We start from the raw sequence: 15,410 nt of genomic DNA on the forward strand, positions 1-15,410 counted from the left end.
TCTTCCTTCAACGAGGTTGTCACAATTGTCGATCTAATTTCTTTCGTCCTCAACCACCAGCTTACATGAATAATACCTGACATATAAGCTAACTGTCTCATTATCATCATCATCATCTCGATTACTGCGAGTGTCCTCATTTCACGAAGGCATACGTCGCATTACGACCGATTGACTGGCGACAATTTCACCATGTTCCTTCATGCTCAGTAAAAAGAGGAAAAAGCGGTCTATCCTGCCTTAGCTCTGTTTCCCTATTTTTGCAAACTATTTGCACACCACAACCGTAACACGCAACCGATGTGGAAGGCACCAGGCAGCATCAAAAACCCCGTACTAATAATGCTTCAACACAACGCACTAGAACCAAATCGACTAGACGACATAAAGTCGCTCAACTGAGCAAACGGTTTAACGCGCGACACACGAGCGCAATTAAAACGGCACGTAACGCAATTCAAACACGCACTTTGCACCGCATAACGCATCACTTGGCAGCAGGAGAGCACAACAAAACGACACATGAATTCGCCTGCTGCTGCTGCTGCTCGGTGAAGTACGTGACGCGTCGCTTTATTATTGTTGGGCGATATACGGTGCGCGGTTGTGTACAAGCCGATCCGTGTTAGTGTGCGATATATCCATACGGGTGACAATGCTTCCCGGGGTGGGTAGAGGATGTAAAGTTCGAGTGTTAGAAAGGGCAAATAAACAAACTACCAAAATAAACAGCAACGCATCAGCTCACACGTACAAATACAGGCACGCACATACACAGACAGAAGTGCGATCTTCTCACCGGGAACATTTATTTTTATTGGTCCTCCAAAAAAATACAAGAAAAAACTCCTCCCTTACCGGCAGAAAACATGACGTTTTCATTGCATGTCATGTCGAAATCGACCAAACCCCAAAAGACCGTACGGCCGGCCGGCACACGATTCGCTCTCGCTCTTAGCATAAGACACGGCTGAGCAGCAAAACGGAAAATGAGAACAGCAACACCCGTAAATCGCACTCAATCGCTGGCAATTGAAATGAAAGCAATGCTTCCGAGAGCTCGCACGGTGAAACGAATAATTAAAGATCCATGGCTTTACATCCATCAACTTAATCTAGAATATGGGTCGAGTGCATCAAAAATATTAAGGAAAATAACACGCGGATTAATTTATGTTCATAATGTCCTTTCAACATATTTAAAACACTTCCTTCGAATGTAGGCCTCGGTCATCCTCTGCCACACGTACGATGATATAATGAACTTCAGTATCCTTAGGTTTTCCAAAAGAAATTTCTTGATGGCTAGGACTTCAATATACGGTTAACTTGCATGACATAAGCGTTCCCGATCATAATTTGCTGAGGGGCTAATAATTTTATTTATTTATTGATTATTACGGACATATGCCGAAATGTCAAGAGAGGCTACGAATCTTTGAGCTAAACATTTTAATTCTTCAATCGTCCAATATTGCTTCCGTTTTAGGACAATACTACAATTTTCAGGGAAGTTGGACTTCATCCAGAGAGGCATTTGTTACTTCAACTTCAACATTGATATTCGTCGCGATATTAATTATAACACCAGTGTCAAGTAAAACAGGGGACATTTTCAAACTGTGGGATGCTATTAGGATAATCATTAGGCAAGGATCTTCTCGGGAACATCCTCAAGTTTGTGTAGATTTTTTTTAATTTGTTTTATTTATAGAGGCTTTGAGTTTTTGAGACCTGGTGAGCGAGTTTGTGTAAAAGAGAGCATCGATACTGATAATCGTCACGGAACAGGATTCATCAACTAAACTACAAAAGTAGTTCCCAGTTTCTGGGCCTCCATTCCTAGGCTTTAGACCATTCTGAAGACTTTATAATGGTGGCCATTCTTTAGACTACCTTTGGGGTGACCCGGTGGTGGATGCGATAGCGGCGCCGGTCTTCACACGGCAGGACCGGGGTTCAAGTGTCATCTGGGTCTCGTTCCTTCATAGTGAGGACTTGACTATCCAACTTATGCGGTATCAATAAGTTTTGTAAACCAAAAATGGTAGGCAGATATGAACATATGACCTAAGAGGTCGTTAGGGCAATAAATAAAAAGACCATTCTGAGCAGGATTGTTGATCTCATCAACTGAGGTAAAATTTAATGAACTGAGGTGTTAAAGATCTCAACCTATATTTGCAATGAAATACCAATTCGAAATTTCAGAGCCCTGATGCTTACTCATGTATAAATCAAATGGGATAAACAATTATTACCACAAGTTTTCCTAATGTCCTAATTTTATAATTTTCGCACTTTGTATCCATTGCGATATGTCAGGGATGCCATTAGATATTGTACACATTGATCTCCAATAAGGCACAAGCGTAGTACGCAAACGAAGTCATTGCTTGTAGCGTATCGCATTCCCTCACACACACACACACCTAGGATTGTAGCTAGTCATAACAGCAATCTCACTCGCATTGATAATATCATCCCACAGATTGTGCCCAGCCTTGCATTTCCCGACTACAGGCGACTTCCGGTACTGTGGCGAGCAGGCCATAAAATCTACTCCCCCGCTTTGCCGCCAATTGCACTCATCAACGTGCGCAAACTTCGTGCTGTTTGTAGTTTGCTTTGTAGCTGTAGTTTAGAAAACATGAAACCCGTGCTCGTGCCGACAAAACAAAGACGGAAGGGCGTATATTGCACTCGCGCAATTTTTTTATGGACTAATTGTAGGTCATGATTAATCAAGTGAAGAAGACGCCACTACCAACAATACATTCCTCGCCATTGTGTCCCCTGGCGGCCCTGAGGGAAAGTGAAAACATTTCAGCCAGATTTATGTAGCCAGCCTGCTTTGCGTACGCTAAGAGTGCTGGGTGGGTTTGGTTTTCGATTTGTTTAGATTAATGATTAGGATAAGAGACACGCACGGGACAGAATGCGGTCGGTATGTAATCATAAACTTAAAACGGTGTTGATAATGTGTGCAGATAAGATTAACTGGTTACCACCAGCTAGGAAAAGCATGCTTCTCCCTTTGGTAAAATTAACTAATCAAGCCAATTATATGGCTGTCGACCTTCTATTATTCACAGTGTTTAAAATTATGCTTATTAGGCGAGAAGCCCACATGTTCAACGACCAACATAAAATTCCAAAACAAATTCACCCTACTCAAAGGACGGTGTGGTGGTATTGGTACAGATTATCCTTTAACCAACTTCCCGCTTCAGTAAGAACATAAAAATCAGGATCATGCTCAAGCGAACGACCTTGGAAATGCTACCCTCACTCTACCATGTGACCACAGCATCTGGCGTCCTCCATCCAACCGAACGAAAGCCACCGTTTGTATTACATAACGAGCTTTTCCTTACGCACACCAAATAACGAAGGAAAAGTATATACAGCCGAAAAAGTGAATGTTTTTGGACAGGAAATAAGGCCGTGAAAGTGTACGCTACTCCATCACCGAAGCAGTCCTTTGTTATGTGGCCGCTTCGGTAAAGCACTTCTTCGGCAGGCAGGAGAGAAAATTCTCGTACGCCAAACATCGGCATTCTCAATGGCATTTTTTCACGAGGCAAAATTTCAGGTATTCAAAATTGAAACGGAAGCATGAAGCACAGGTGTGTATGAATAATGTTCCAATTTCTGCAGAAATTGTATACTTCAGTATAAGCCTCTTAACCTTCAACCATGCGGATAAAGCAGAAGCTCAATTTATAGATAAACTTATACAAACTACAAGAACTTTAAGACCATTAAGCAATACTTTATGAAACCATTATGAAATAGAATTCACTTGCTTTTCATAGAAATACCACCCCAAGAAATAATTACGTAAATTTGTCTACGTCAGCGAAAACTCATCAATTACAGTTGCCATACCACAACTATCGATTGAACGCCACAACTCATGACGAATTAACGACTCGGTTTTTTTTTCGGCAAAATACGTAATAAGCCGCATGAATGAACGTTCCCCCTTTCCCACCTAGCACACTGTTGCTTCACGATTTTCCACCCAAAGTATCAAAAACTTGACGCAAACACACGCAGAGGCTCCACCGTAATGCAAATTAACCTTACGAAGTCGTCCACATGGGTAAGAAATTGGGTAACAATCTTCCCCGAAACCGCGTGCGCTGCTGCAGAGCAAACGCTATGGCCTTGGAGCTAATTAAATTTGGCACACAGTAACCAAAACAAAACCCCGCTGACCAACGAACTACTGTGCCAGCGAAGAACGAAGAATATTCTAAAACACCTTCGCGAACGTTTTGCATCATGCAACACCTTGGACGGACGCGGCATGGCTTTTCCGCGATCAAAAACCCCTCTCGATGTTGTAATTGCACAAGTGTGTTTCCACCCTCCACTTAGTGACAAGTGTCCGAAGTAGGCTTTACAAAAAAAAGAACCATTGATAACCTTTTTACTTGCTAACCACTCCACACCACACATCACATTATCCGGCTACGAGCAGCGCAAACAAACGGATCGACAGTTCGTATTAGCGGTGAGCCGGTGGTAACATTTCTTCAATTAGCACGCATCATCATCCTCTCCGTCTGTTGACAACCAAATTCCTCCGTTTAGCTCAATAGATCACATGGCAAGTGTTTGTCCTTTAGCCTGCTTTAATTATCATACCGCAGCGGACGGCAGGCCGTTGTGTAAGTAGTTGGTAGCTTACACAAACATGTCTCGAATTCGACTAGACTGATGTGTCTTCTGGAATAAGACAAAAACATCTGAAAGGAGATTCCAAACATATAGAGGACCTTTCCAAAGTAGCAGCAACTTACAAAAAACCCCAGTGTTTATTATCTGATTTTAGTAAAACTTAGATACAGAGGCCAGAGTATTTGTATAAAGCTGAAAAGAAAACCTTGGAATGAATTCTAACTGATACTTTGATGAAGAACGAGCCGAGTTTCCACTGACCTCAGGACCACAAGAGCGATCAATGATATTCTTTGGTCTGACATTCATCCTAATCCAATCATTCTGTAGCCAAGCCGAAGTATTAATTGAGCCTCAAGGCTCATTCTTATCCCTTAGAACATCACCTTTTTACAACTACCATTGCAAAAGTCACAACTACCTGCTGAAAAATGCTGAAGTAAAAAAAATGCTCCTGCTGAAGACCGGAGCCTCTATCAGCTCGGCCATGGGACGAACCCACCTTTGACTATTAATTGGTAAATATAATACAGAACTACGCATAGCAAATACTTAAACTAAACTGAACTTAATAAAGATTACTTAATACAACATCTGCAAAACCCTCAAACAGATGAAGTATGCAAATCAACAGGCACACACAAGATTGCTCACTCAAGTGTCTCTACATTCCTATTGACTTCCAAGCAATTGAGATCACTGAACATGAGGCTGAGATCTATCAGCAGACGGAAGCAATTTACAATTTCCATAAATTTTTAAACCTTCTATTTATTACCAACGCTGCACCATTCCACCATTTGCTAGAAGCCGCTAGAGTGTTGCGAAACCTTTTGCGAGCGCAAAAGTGTCATCGTACGTTCGCTTTAATTGCGCGCGTGTGTGTATCACTTTTCACCCCCTGTACCCTAAAAGTACAAGTACTCGGATGTCGGATTATTTACTGCGTACACAGGTCAACCAAGCGTCACCCGGTCGGCAGGTTTGGGGGGGGGGGGGGGGGGGAGGTAGCAGCAACCCGGGAAAAGCAGAGCAGTGACGTTATGCGGAAGAAATTGTAAAACGTATGCTTATGTGCGCGGCGCTAAAGCGTGGTTAGCGCGTAGCTGCTGTACTTGCATTTATTATTGCAGGTTCGAACGGAGAGAGTACAACAGGGAGATAGCAGTCCATCATGCGTGTCTTGCGGATGTTCCTTGTTATGGTTGGATCCGGGAATTTGAAACATGAAACGTATAGTGCCTCACGCTTATCAGCTATTGGCACCATCTGGCTCTCCTGCTTTCAGCTGGTTTATCAATCTCCAGCCAGTTGCTGGTGTGACATGTCGCACACGAGATAGAAGACAAGAAACCGGTAAATGTTTAAAAATTACTAAAATTTAACATCAGCAAATAATATTGATGTGGATGCTCCGTAATAGAAAATATTACAGATATTATACTTATTGTAAGGTTGTAATGCTCAGCACATTTTATTTGAGATTTCTCCTTATCCTGATTATGTTAAAACATTTCGAACATTTTTAACAACTATATTTTTCGGCTTAGTTATATTTTTCCAACTTTCACTCAAGTGAATGTAGCGTAACGAAAGCGAACGTGCCAGACCGATGTTACCCAACCGTTGCTTATCTTTCTTTCCCACCCAATCATATTTCGCTGAACGCTGAAAACGCGTTTTATAGCACGACAGTGATAGTGATGATAGGTGCTGCTGCTGCCGTCCGCGTCAGAGGAAATCAAAATCAAATTGTTCAGACCACGATATCGAGATCAATTGGAAACGCGGCATGTGATAAGGGAATGGTTATTTTTGTTCTACGCTAGACTGGAACAATTGTTTGCTGGAAGCGAAACTAATGCCATTTTACGCTCGTTACTAAGCCTATGGATTTCAATTAAGCTTTATAATAGCTGAGCGTTTTCTTCATGGTTTTCATTGCATGTTAAGACTTTGGTTTAGGCAAATATAATAGCAAAAGCAAATGGAAAAGTAAAACGAAACTAGAAGATAATTTTCTTTTTACAAAATTTACGAAAACAAGAACATGGAGGTAACTTTTCATTTCAAAATACTTATCATGAAGGACGGAGCTATGACTGTGTAGAACATTTTTGATCCCAATACGAACATATGCCTCTGAGACAAAAACTCTGCCTAGAATTGATAAACTCTCTGAAGTTTTGGCCCCGTATGTTTGGAAGAATAGTGGAGAAACCGCTACCACGATGCGCTCTATAATTTGAAGCACAGTATTCATTATCTCACTACCGTGCAGCAAATTTGCCTCGCCACATTGCCGGTGGGCTGGTTATGTCATGAGAATAGCACCGAACGATCAAACTCAAAGTCTTCTTATGACATCCACATGGAAGGAGAACCGTGGTTCAAATTGAGATAGAGGGATGGCGTTGATGGGTCCACCAGACAGGCCGGTTATTGGCTTGGCAGCAGTTCAGAGCTATATCATCTTCTGTATATCATCTGATAAGTAAGTAAGTAAGAAGATGTACGATAGTGCAGTACACAATCGAAAAGAGGTAATATTGCCGAACAATTTTCACTTTTCGCGCAAAATAATCAATTTTATCGACTACGGCAGTAGTTGTATCGATCACCACACTGGTGTGAACAGTAACCCCGTACCACCATAATATGATAGCGAGCGCCTTGTTTTACCATCCGCCATAAGCAGACCGGTCTACAAAACCGGACCAGTTTTTCCAGCCATGACCACCATCGTGAAAGGAAAATAAATCCACACGTGACACTTAAAACCTTCCCTAAACCTCAGGCTCTTCGGTGGCGCACATCAGCGGAACTTCGTCAATGTATATTGATGGACAGGCCTGCGATATGGAGGGCTTTTGCCTGGTGGTGACAAAAAGAAGGTACCCAGCGTGTGTGTGTGTGAGTGCATGCGCTATCACATTACACAGTCGCCTAGTTTGTTTGCACAAGGCACAATTCAGCTCGCCACACCATTGAGCCTCCTGCTTCTACAGCTGCTGCGTGTTACAAGCGATCGGGGTAAGGGTGATGCGGGGATTCTAAAAGTAGCTCGCGTGGCCACGTGACCTCTCCGGAATGCTTACGGAGGGCAACACCGAACTATACGGTAATGCACGCTGGCAAGAGCTTTCCTTACTGATTCTAGCGTATTCTGGCGAGTCGTTCTAAAACGGAAGAGTTGATAGATTTACGAAAATCGATTCGTAGTACATCCAGCATTCCGATACATACAGAAGGAAGTGGAAAGATAGTTTTGGACTAATGCATGACACATCCATTTCCGCAGTAAGCAACCAACCAACGCCACGGGCAGTTCGTTACGGTCATTGCGTTGCGAGTTAGTTTCCCGATTTTACAGCCATTTGCACACGGGTGCTCAGAAGCTGTTTTGTTTGGCTTTTTGGTTTCCATCGATCGTCGTGCTATTTACCGTACACAATCGACGTTGTTATGTCACCCGGTCGATCGACGAGCTGTCAAATCACATGAAGAAAGAAAAAAAACACTGCATGGAATGTTCATGCAGATCTTCTTGCCTACCTGAACAATACCGCTTCCTCCTCTCGCTTTTCTCCTTCCCCGGCACGTTGAGCTTCCCTTCTGGCAGGGAAACTGTTCACTGCATCGATGACCTGGCTGTCCCCAACGACGGAACAGACAGCGTCGACGATGATGGAGCCGGTGATGCTGGCGAACGAACGGCCATATTTGTTTTCTGGCTCGCTGTCTCGCTGTCTCTTCGTATGCTCTCTTCTGGGTTGTGTTTTCTTCTTTTCTTTTCCGTCGACTGTGTTTACGAAAAATGGTTTACTCTAGAGCTACGACCGGTTTGGTTTGCAGACAACAACAAAAAAAGTTTTACACCAACTTATCGCACACACTTATGGACACTCTTCGCTAGCATAAAATGCTCTTGATTCACAAAATATTTTTCCAAACCAACACCATCACTACCGTAATCGGCATTTGCAATTTCACAATCACTTGGATTCACTGCTGATCACCTAATTCCAGCCTTGCCCACATGATACGTAAAAACAAGGAAGAACAAGATGCGCCATCGAAAACGGCTATTGGGATAGAAAAGAACACTTGTTTTATAATTCCGAGCTTCGTGCCAGGTCGACGGAAAACGAATATTTAATCGAAATCGCAACCTTTTTGCACCCGTATTCTTACTGCGTGTATGATTTTTTCATTCCTTCCAGCACATAACCACAGTAGCCTATGCTGCCGCTACACATCGAAAATGCTTCTGGACGTATTTTCTCCGCGTAGTTTGACCCGGACACAACATTTGCTCTCTCGATTTGGCTTCAGTCCGTGAGAGAACACGATCACAAAACGCGAACTTTGCTCAATTTCTTCTCTCCAACTAACTGGCGCACACGTCAATAAAGACAGCTGTGAAACGAAAGGCATGAGAGCAAAATCTCGAAAATAAAAAAAACAACACACACCTTCAGCTCCACACTCTGGCCCCGTTGGAGATAGGCAAAAAGTATATTTCGCAATGCAGAAAGAGCCACGACCACCATATTTAGCCTTTTACACAGCACGATCCCCTGCACCGAGAAGTGGCAGTGCAATTTCTTTTATCTAAAATAACGATAAAACAGAAGCATCCCTCTAACTACTCCGCTCTCCACTTCTCTTCCTCCCTCTTCTCCTCCACCACAGATAAATGTTGTGTAATTTGGTTTCGCTTCTACGAAGGTCTCGGCGAGACGTCAGCAATATATGTCGTGATGGACGGCTACAGCTTTTTTTTTTTGTACCTCCCACTTTGTTTTGACTCCTTCACGCAACAAGGACAAGATCTGAAATGAATTTTCTTTTCAGCCCAGTTTGGTGTCGCATGGCTTCGAGGAGTTATGAAAATTTCACGTAATTGATGAGGTCACACACACAGCAGGTACATTTGACGGCGAGCACATATCAAAGAGCACATATTTGTTTTCCCCTGGTTACATGTCTAGACGGAAATGCACCTTTCTTTAGTGGTCCACAGTGCAAACGCACTTACAAAATCGCCATAGCATACAATTGAATAACAAGAAATAACGCACTTACACACACACGCAGGCACCCTCCAAACATCCAACGCGAATTCTAAACGTATGAAATTGTCATTTTCACCGATTTTCGACACCGTACTATTGTTGTGGCCCAAGCTACGATGGCCTGGGGCAGAAATATTAGCACATTTTCACTCGTTTTCCAGCAGCGCAGCGATACCGTGAATGTACTTTTCTTTCACCACCGTGAATGAGCAGCTACGACACTGAAAAATGCACACAAGCAAAGTGAGTGCGTGCGAAAGGTACTGTCATTTGGAACGGGGTTTGACAGCTGACGTATAGACGTCAAAATGCAAAATGTATGTCAAGGGGTTGGTTCATGTTTCCTTTCGGTGCAATTGCACATTGCTGAAAAATGGCTTGAAGTAAATCAAATCCCTAACAAATTTCACCAATTAATTGTACAAAAAATGGAAATAGCTTATTTTGTGAAAGCCTACACGGTTCAACAATATGAAAAGAGTAAAGAAAATGTTTACGGAAAAGTCGAGAGGACTCGAAGGATTTGCGTCCAGCACTGTACAGAAATTGCCAAATGGAAAAAAAAACTGAACAGCGGTGTGGCGTTTGGACATTTGCATGACACAATAAAATATAACATGTTGTTATTCACAAAGGGAAGTTGGAAGTTTAATTTAAACGTTAAAATCAGTTTCAGATGCATTAACGCAATTGAAACTGCTAAACTACAAGGATAACTGTACGAATCAGTGTTAAGCATTGGAATGTCGATGTCTATGTAGAAATACTTCCGACGGCGGATCACCGAAACCGAAGGGGCTTTACCATCAGCTAAGATCATGGTCATAGTAAATCGGCAGGAATCGATCATTCACAACTTTTTCTTCTTCTTCTTTCTTGTCTCCTTCTTCCTCATCTTTGAAACTACAAACAGCCAAAGAACCTTCCGTTTGAAAAGTATCTTTACTTTTGCTTTGAACAACGAATCACCCCGCTCCATTCTACTCCTTGTTAAATCCTATTAAGCTATTAAACCCTATCCTATACATTATGAATTTGACACAACCGACATAACAAAAATCATCCAAAAACGGAAAAAGCAAGTCGAAAATAAGATGCCCTCTAGCAGAACTTGACCACGAAATAACAGCAACAACCTCATCGCAGTGACGGGTTTTACGATACACGGACCTAACTGCCGCGGAAAGGCCCGAGCTCGCCAAGGGACCGAATTCAAAAAGACCCTCCACGGTCAGCAGATTTGAAGTGGCTGGGACCTCCAACTTGCTTTCCGCTTAGGGCACCCAAGAGGCTTAATCCGCTATTGCCTCATCAAATGTTGCGCTGTTGCTAACCATAAGCCTTATCAAAGTTTTGTAGGTATTCAGAAGACCCCTGTTCAAAAGCTCCTTATCTATAGCGATTTAAAATTACCTACGAAGCTAAGAATACGAGAAATAGTTGGACAAAAAAGACTATTTACATCGATGTTCAATGAAACTGACTGTCCTTACTTTAAAGCACGATTCGTGTGGCGTCTAATGTAAATGTGCCTGCATTACTTCGCCAATTTAACGAAGACACCAAAGCGCATTCATGATTTGACGAAAGTAGTTTGTCGAAGAAATGTATGTAAAGTGGGCAGGGCCTGTATTTGTTTATGCTCCGCCCCTTTTTGGGAGAGTTTCATTCAGTTTTAACATTTGAAATATCCATTCAATAAGTTTCATCCAAAATTCAATTAATTTTGTTTTGGCTCCTATTCTTCAATTTTTTAATTAAATTAAAATGTTTCGGTTTTAAACAATTCAAAAAAAGTTTTAAAAACTGTTTGTATTTTTTTATAAAGTCTTAAAACATTCAAAACATTCAAATATATATAACTGTTAGTAAACCAGTCGTAAGCATGATGTTTAAACAAACAGGGGAATAATTAGCACTATAAATTGTTCAATGAAGGACCATGCGCCATTTTTGAAATAGAACAATCATAGATAGCCAATCTCTTGGAGCAAAAGAGATAAGATTTTAAAGACGATAATTTCTGCTGATTGCCTTATGAGTAGCCTAAAATGTGAGCATTTATACTTGAGTCATCATATCACTTTAAAGTACTTAACTATTATTTAAAAAAAAACCCTTCGTAACATAACATATCCTTTCCATAGTACCACAAAAAATCCTAACTCCCCACAAAACCCATAAGCACAGCACTTACGCGAACTCGGCCTAAATCTTTGTGTTGAATTGCTTCAGTAAGCCTTTCGGCACAGGCCAAACCGCATAGTTTTTCGGGGGAATGATAAAACTGGAAGGTCTCGAAACACGCATCCGAAGCAACAAAAAAAAAACCACAGCAGAGCTTTTCTTGTGAGTTTTACCCTCAGCACAAGGATGGGTAAACTGAAAAATAATAGCAAGCCTTGAAAAGTGCTGCCAAATTTTACAAGAATCATCTTCTTCCCCCCAAAAAAAAGGAGAGGGCGCCTGCTGCACTGTTTTCAAAACATGGCCGAAAAGTTGGTGCCAGTATATTTTAAAAACTTAGCTTTTGTATGTAAAACTGGGTGATGAATTTTCCTCCTACTTTTACCTACGTGTCTTTGCAATGTTGAAATGTGGTGCTTTTCGTTGTGTCTCTGAGGGGGTAAAGTTTTCCCCTCTCGTTTTTTTTTAGCCATCACACCTTTTTTCACCCTGGATTGGGGGTCATCTAGATTTCACCCACAAAAACGTGGGGGGTGGGAAGGGGGGCAAAAAAACCCAAAAACATCGATCGTTGACTCTTGATGATAATTATATCGAATGCTACAATCGATTGTTGGTGGTTTTTTGTGCTTATTTGTGTGGTTTAAAAAAGACAATTTCGCTTAACAAACAGAACCAGTTCGTAGGAATGCAAAAGACTGGTTTAAATCGCAGGCAAATGGAAGGGGGGTTTTTCTTTTTTGTTTCTTGCTGTTTCCTTTTTTTTGCTACTAGTTTTATTGTTTATTGCAACAAATGAATGTGCAATCGAAACGGTTTTTCAATCGCTCGAGCCGATGTGCATCGGTCGGGAGGTTCTGTGTAGCTGGTAAGAATTTTTCTGCTTCGGTAGGTAAAATTTATGGAACACCACCACACATTGTGGCGTTTACTTTTCTATGCTGCACCCCAACCTGGCTCAACATTATGGGGCCAGTTGCTCTGGCCATAGTGTGTGCAATCGGGGTTTATAAAAAAATGTTTTTATTTAAAGTAAATGAAAACAACCGTCGTACCCACCCCGGTGGGACTTGATGTGGGCTAGTGTGTCATTAGATTTGTGGGTCAATTTCTTTAAAGACCTCAATCAAAAGCCTGGGACCCCTGGGCCTTTTTTCTGTCGGCGTAAGTGTGAAAATGTAGGTTTGAATCATAGGATCTTGGAATATCTTGTATCTTTTTGTGATAGCACACCAACACAAATAATTAATATGGTGGGCATCTTTCATCTGGTTCCATGGTGTAATGGTTAGCACTCAGGACTCTGAATCCTGCGATCCGAGTTCAAATCTCGGTGGAACCTGCGTGTCCAAGGAGACAATACAACTACGAAAATCCCTTATCTTAATGGAAAGAGAGGAGAGGAGGGAAAAAGAAAGGAACTTGTGTTGTATTTTTTTATCAAGAAAGGTTAGGTGTTTCTTATCTCTACAGGGTAAAGTTAAGTTACAATTCTACGAGCGAGAAAACAATAGCCAAAAATTGATCATAACATCAATTTAAAACATTTAGAGTCCTGTATTCCGCCATTTGTACTTATCATTCTTTCTTTTCACATTTTTTTTTATAAATTCACCACTATTTCTTGCGCAAGTTTCATGAATAAACGTAGCTGCGCAAACCACTTAAACCATAATACTTATATTATTACTTATACCATCCAAATATTATTAGCTTTACAGCGAAAACAATACAAAAATGGAAGGTGTTGTTAGTGCTACAAAGAATTGAACTTTATGCTATTTTTTAGTCAAATACTCAAAATTATGAAACTGTTTCTTTGATTGTAAAACGAAAAATCGTCCATCACACATGCTTTCAAACTCGCATGCGCTAACAACCAGCTGTGCTGTAACCGCACCCTTGCTTCATGGGGGTATAGCTCAGTGGTAGAGCATTCGACTGCAGATCGAGAGGTCCCCGGTTCAAACCCGGGTGCCCCCTCGCTTGAAAGCTTTCTTTTGCTGGCCGTAGTTTTATTTTGCGGGTGAGATATTTCTGCAATATGATAGTAATTTGGCACCCTTTATATTTAATTTGTATTTATTTAATTTGTGAAAATTGCGTGAAGTAATTGTATGTCATCTTATTGCAATTATTGCTGGTGAAAGTTCAACAGAAAATTGATATATTTTATTAATGAGATATAGTTTCTTACTATCTTGTCCGAGAGATAAAAATTAAATTAATCTTGTTCTCTTTTATTAAATTAGTGAGAAAAGTTTATATTGTACATAAGAAAGCTCACCACAAAATTACTCGCTAGCATTTATTCAAGGATTTAATGTTTTTATTTCCACTATCCGATATTTATAAATATATTATAAAAATGCAAAATTCACAACCACTAATTTTAATATTAAATCTGAATTATTTAAAGTGACCGTATCAACCGGTGGCGCTTCAGTACCCAAGAAGCTTCTTCTCCCTTAGTTTGTACTATCCGCTGTATAGAGCGATGGGAAAGACACCCCCGGGGTGGCCAGAAAGTATGAGGGGAAAAAGGGTTAGCAGGAGAAGCCGTCCACAAAAATGAAAAGCTGGTAACCCACTTTCAAAACCCACCCTTCCCTTTCCCTTCTCCCACACAGGCCAGCCCAATGTGGCAAGTTCTAGCTTGCCTAGGCGTTGGTTAAGCTACCACCAACTACCACACACATGGAGCGTCAGGTGGGCCAAGAAGAAAAACTACGACAGTTGTAAGAAAATCGTCCGAAGCCCCCGCGTCTTGCCCACCCTCAGTCTCGTCCCGGCATGCCGAGCTTTATGCTAGGGTTAGCATTTTCCAGAACCGGGCAAAGAAAAGCTTCCTACTTGGTGGTGCTGCTGCCACACAGGCGCAGGAATTTAAGACTTTGAACTGCAACGTGCAATGCCCACACAGGTTGATGGGCTTGTTTGCTTATTCCCTCGAAAGAAAAGGGTCAACAAAAAGCTGCTGCAAAACCAGTTGAAATCGATCACACGCTAAAAGCGGCAACCCATCCCAACGAGGACGAGTTTTCCACAGGAAAAACGTTTAGGGATGCGTTACTTTGGGTTTAAAGATTTAAGGCCAATTTCAACACCCAAAAAATATGGAAAAGGATACACACGCTCGCACTTACTCACTTTACTCTGTGTGTGTGTGTGAGTACAATACCCATAGCAGTGGAAAGTGGAAGATCCTCGTAGGCTATATCGAATAACGAAAACCACCCCCGAGCAGCGGCGCTAGGCCAAATCGCAACCCCTCACACACAACGACGACGACGTTCATTTGCCGTGTTGTTCTCGATGGTTGTGTTGCCGTTCGGCTCTTGCACACGCGATCCGAGTGCGATCATCGGGTCCGTCGTTTCTTTCGCTCTTCTACGAAAACCCGCGATCTCCGGCAGTGCGCGCGCCTCGTTCGTGCGGCACAATGAATTCCCCGTG

At 41.8% G+C, this 15,410-nt stretch overlaps 1 protein-coding gene and 2 non-coding genes across 9 annotated transcripts in view; 2 read left to right on the forward strand and 1 right to left on the reverse strand.

Moving 5' to 3' along the window:
- The window catches only part of LOC118512465, a 33,598-nt gene extending 23,581 nt beyond the window's left edge, over positions 1-10,017 (reverse strand). Inside the window, exons 1-3 of one of the 7 annotated variants that reach the window (XM_036056937.1) lie at positions 9,778-10,017; positions 8,884-9,108; positions 8,245-8,774 (exon numbers count right to left, since the gene is read on the reverse strand). The gene's annotated coding sequence lies outside the window, so the exon portion shown is untranslated. Of the gene's footprint in view, positions 1-8,244; positions 8,775-8,861; positions 9,109-9,482; positions 9,650-9,695; positions 9,713-9,773 lie in introns of those variants that run through there. The other 6 variants (XM_036056938.1, XM_036056939.1, XM_036056935.1 and 3 more) reach the window with 6 other exon arrangements.
- A 3,207-nt stretch (positions 10,018-13,224) lies between these two features.
- Positions 13,225-13,296, forward strand: Trnaq-cug. The gene has a single exon. It is a non-coding gene; the product is annotated as a tRNA-Gln (tRNA).
- Positions 13,297-13,865: 569 nt separating this feature from the next.
- On the forward strand, positions 13,866-13,937 carry Trnac-gca. Its single transcript has one exon. It is a non-coding gene; the product is annotated as a tRNA-Cys (tRNA).
- Positions 13,938-15,410: the final 1,473 nt, after the last annotated feature.

This window comes from Anopheles stephensi, chromosome 3 (assembly GCF_013141755.1).
Source record: "Anopheles stephensi strain Indian chromosome 3, UCI_ANSTEP_V1.0, whole genome shotgun sequence".
Lineage (NCBI taxonomy): Eukaryota > Metazoa > Arthropoda > Insecta > Diptera > Culicidae > Anopheles > Anopheles stephensi.